General features: G+C 43.5%; 1 long non-coding RNA gene across 1 annotated transcript in view; it reads right to left on the reverse strand.

Annotated features, from left to right (window-relative positions):
- LOC107705032 (uncharacterized) overlaps positions 1-4937 on the reverse strand; it is a 7710-nt gene that overhangs the window by 2059 nt on the left and 714 nt on the right. Inside the window, exon 2 of the long non-coding RNA XR_001636032.1 lies at positions 3713-3771. This is a non-coding gene — a long non-coding RNA (uncharacterized LOC107705032). The remainder of the gene's footprint in view (positions 1-3712; positions 3772-4937) is intronic.

Here is a 4937-nt window from a genome sequence, read left to right on the forward strand (position 1 = left end):
GGCTCAGGGAGCTCAGGGACCATGGCAAAGCAGGGTGCTCGGGGAGCCATGGCGGAGCAGGGAGCTCGGGGGAACCATGGCAGAGCAGGCAGACTAGGAAGTCATGGCGGAGCAGGCAGTTCAGGGGGCCATGGCGGAGCAGACAGTTCAGGAGGCCATGGCGGAGCAGACAGCCTTGGACTCAGCACTGTAGATCCCTATAGGCCCCCTCCCAAAATTCCTTGTTGGAAATTTCGGGTTCTGAGGCCCTCCGTGGGCCTGACTCGGGAACTGTGGCCCTCTCTGGACTGGACTTGGGAACAGGAGCCCTCTCTGGGGTGGACTTGGGAAAAGAGTCTCTCTCTGGGCTGGACGTAGGAACTGGAGCCCTCTCTGAGCTGGACGTGGGAACTGGAGCCCTCCCTGGGCTTAACTTGGGAACAGGAGCCCTCTCTGGGCTTAACTTGGGAACAGGAGCTTTCTCTGTGCTTAACGTGGGAACCGGAGTCCTCTCTGGGCTTAACTTGGGAACGGGAGCCCTCTCTGGGCTGGACGTGGGAACAGGAGCCCTCTCTCGGTTTAACTTGGGAGCAGGAGTCCTCTCTGGGCTTAATTTGGGAACAGAGTCTTTCTCTGGGCTTGACTTGGGAACGGGAGCCCTTTCTGGAGCGGACTCAGGGGCTGGAGCCGACACTGAAGCAGACTCAGGGGCTGGAGCTGACACTGGAGCGAACTCAGGGTCTGGAGCCGACACTGGAGCAGACTCAGGGGCTGGAGCCAACAGTCTTTTCCTCTGCATATTCCTCGTCTGACTTGGGGTTAAGGAGCGGGCTGCTGTCAGCTGAGGACTTGGGAGTGAATTGGCCGGCAGGCTTGACAATGGAACGGCCGGCGGGCTTGACAATGGAGAGGCTGGCGCATTTGACAATGGAGCGGCCGGCGGGCTGGTTCTGAATCGGGGTCGGACACTCTCCAGACACCGGAGGATACCTTGCCTCCAGCTCAGTCCAGTGGTGTCTGGTAGGTCCATAGGGTGATGGTAGTTGGCCCCCATCCAGAACAGCAAATTCAGCATGTCATCTTCCAATGCCGTCATCGCCGCGAGCCCGCAGTATTCCCGGGCGAATTCCACAAAGGGAAGATCCTTACGGGGTAGGGCGGCGAATCTTGCGGCAGTTTCCATCACTGTTTGCAGGTCTAGTGTTCTGTCACGCGGCGGCTGCTGTGTAGGAACGAGGAGTGAAGGAGCGAGGAGATGTAGGAGTATCGACGAAGAAACAATCTTTAATACTTCAAACAAGGGACCACACATGTAGCACAGGAGATTAGACGTTTAACACTAGACGCTGGACAAAGGAAAACACAGGGCATAAATACTACGAACTAAACTAGGAAGCTTACAAGACACACCTGGAATGAATAAACATAATTAACACAAGGGATAAACTAGGTCACAGGGAGAACATGGAGCACGTGGGGGAGGAAAACAAACACAAAACAGTCCATGGGCGTGACACCTATAGTGCACATCTGATGCGATCCTGTAGCTGATGGCTGCATGGTTAGAATTTTATCTCTAATAGTATCGATCTTGGCAGTAAGTTCATAAAGTCATAACCGCTGTGCTGTTGGGAAATGTCTGTGACTGTTGATGCTTTATTTGTCATCAATTTAGCCACTGTATTGAATAAATGCCTGGGGTTGTGTTTATTTTCTTCTAAAAAGACGAAAAGCAAGCAGATCTAGCAGTTTTAGAGCTTTTCTATATGTAGAATTACTTTCCCTCCATGCAATACAAAATACCTCTAGTTTTGTTTTCTTTCAGCTGCACTCCATTTTCCGGGCTGCTCTCTTTAGGATGTGAGTGTGCCCATTATACCACGGTGTCAGACTGTTTTCCTTAATCTTCTTGAAGAGTAAAGGCGCGACCCATCAATTTAGCCACTGTATTGAATAAATGCCTGGGGTTGTGTTTATTTTCTTCTAAAAAGACGAAAAGCAAGCAGATCTAGCAGTTTTAGAGCTTTTCTATATGTAGAATTACTTTCCCTCCATGCAATACAAAATACCTCTAGTTTTGTTTTCTTTTACTTGCACTCCATTTTCCGGGCTGCTCTCTTTAAGGCACGAGTGTGCCCATTGTACCATGGTGTCAGACTGTTTTTGCTTAATCTTCTTTAAGCGTAAAGGAGCTAGAAAAGAGAGAGTCCATAGTTTCTGTTACAACATTAAGTTTTCTGAGCTATTGGATTTGCTGAGGAATTGAGACAAGTCAGGAAGAGTATTTACAATGTGAATTGATTACGACACTTGTTGTCTGACCCCAGTAGAGTTCAGAATGTCTATAAATGCTGATCCCAATGCATCTTTTTCATTATCAACATGGATATTAAAATCTCCAACGATTAAGACTTTATCTGCAGCCAGCACTAACTCAGAAAATCAGCAAATTTAGTGACTTTTATCCTGCACCAGCAAACACAAAGCTATGCAATGTGAGAAACAGACTGAAATATTAGTTTTTATTTACTTTTAATCATCCCCTTCACCATCCAAATCTCCAACTCATTCAAAATATGTGACCTTGAGAGGCATTACATCAGGTCATATACCAGTGATTGCTCTCTCTCGCATGTCTTGTGACCAAGTGTGACGTGTTAACATTCACTTTGAAGTTGTTCAGTCCTGGTTATCAGTTTATTCTATCACAGCTTGCAGAGGTACTGTCTGTTTGTGAAATGTGTCTCTGCACTTGACAAACATTATACAATTATAATTTGTATTTTGATTCTGTGCCAGTGTATCTGCAGTCACGCAACAGTGAGCAGCTGCCATTGTAACCACAAGGTAAAAATGTGATTAGTGCTGACCTATTTCAGATCCTTGCATGTTTTATTGACTCAAACTGCTCCTCATTTGTGTGTTGGTCAGTGTATACGTGTGTTTGCCTACTCATCAGAGATAATTTTGGACTCACTGCTGCTGCACTGCGGTTTGTATTTGTATTATTAAGCTTTCCAGGAGTCTGCCTCAGGTTTACTGCTGTGGTTAGTAAATGTGAAGGACTTTATGCAGTGTAGTTTGTTTCTGATTATTGATTCACTAATTTTGTAGGGTCATCCTCTTGAATGGGCATGGGGCAATTTGGGGCACATCCTTATATGGTCAGCCCTGACTTTCCTGTGTCTTCAAATTTATTACAAGTGGAACATGTTCCTAAATCAACATCCTTATTAGTTCTGGTACAACATTCCTCTGAACCAATCAGATTTTTTAGGGTTAGGATGAGGGCTAATGCCATGGTCAAGCTTAACGCTATAGTTAGGGGCTTATAGACTATTCTTATCAACCTATCATTTGATTTTATGGGTAGGTTATGGTTAGGGTTTGGGTTCAAATTAGGAGTATGTTTCTTTCACATGAATGCTGTTCAACAAAGATGTTGATCCAGGAACATGTTTTACTTGTTGCAGACAATAATTGCACTTGGTAGGTGATTTTATCAAAAGTGTCTTACATTGCAGTCAAAGTATACATATTATCTGTCTATGCATTTGCTGGGAATCATGTTCATGACTTTGAGCTATACTAATGTGCCCTTTACACTATGTCTGTCTTTAGGAAAAGGCATTAGGCAGCTTGTCTCCCACAGACTTTTTTGTAACAACACAACACTATATCAATTCACCTGTTATTCTTACAGCTTAATGTTGAGCCAAGAAACTAAACTAACCATCACTTTCTTGATAGGTGTGGCAAAAGTCCCATTGTGGGTCCAATGTCCAATCTCCCCTACAAGCCAAAAACAAGTTAAAGTGTATCATCAGCATCTGTTACACACTGTGAAATATTACCTTAGCTTGTTTTACCCTGTTTAATTGAAAGTATTTTTTTTCTACACTTCTTTAAGCCAGTGAAGGCACAAATTGTCCAGTGCTCTTTTGGGCGCGTGTCTAGCAGTGTTAATTTCATTGACGAATAATTTTCGTCACAATTTTCGTCAACTAAATTTTTTTCACCAACGACAACGAGACGATAACGAACTAAAACTCTATTTGAATGACAAAAACTATGACGTAAATCTATTGACATTTTCATCAACGAATAAAAACGAGACGAAAATGTTAGGGAGGGACGATTTGGGAAGAGATTCATTCAATTTCAGAACGAATCTGCTGCGTAGTTCGGAGGTTAGATGCGTACATATGAACCGGCGGGACATAAGCTAAAAAACATACACTTGCTGCACGTCGCATAAAACATTCAAAAATGTCAATATGTGGGAGTAAGAGAAGAGCAGACATATGGATAAATCTGAACTCGCAAGAGAGAACTCAATTCAGTCCGGTTTTCTGAGCACAGACCTGGCACAGACACTGAAGCATACTACACAAACAGAAAGCGCATCTCACAGCGCGCGAGTACACTTTCGTGTCGCATGAGCGGAGAATTACACACAAAATTATGTCAAATTGTCCGTTTTGACAAGTATTCACGTAAACACAGTTGATTACGTCTTAAGTGAACGTAAACAGTAGGGAGAACGTGTATCAGTACATTGCATCCATTGCAGCTGTGCATTCGGTTTTAATCACGCACTGCTCTTGACTGAAAAACTTTAGAAGCCCTAAAGATTAATCTAAATTTATTTATAGGAATAAATATGTCTGCTTGAAAGAATGAAGAATATGGTAAACAAGCTGCTATAAAGAATGCATAATTAGCCTATATAGCCATTGGTATTTCATTAAAAAGAAGACCATGTTCTTGTTCTTTATGAGAAGTGGTTTTATTTAATTTTAACATAAAGGCATGTTGTGTGTCACGACAGTTAAATCAGCGTCTATCATGTTAAAACCTTAATATCAAACCTATATAATGAGTAGAGCCCGACCGATATGTTTTTTTTGGGGCCGATACCGATACCGATATTAGGGAGTAAAAAAAAAAGGCCGATA

Source organism: Sinocyclocheilus anshuiensis, unplaced genomic scaffold, assembly GCF_001515605.1.
Source record: "Sinocyclocheilus anshuiensis isolate Anshui unplaced genomic scaffold, SAMN03320099.WGS_v1.1 scaffold2533, whole genome shotgun sequence".
NCBI lineage: Eukaryota > Metazoa > Chordata > Actinopteri > Cypriniformes > Cyprinidae > Sinocyclocheilus > Sinocyclocheilus anshuiensis.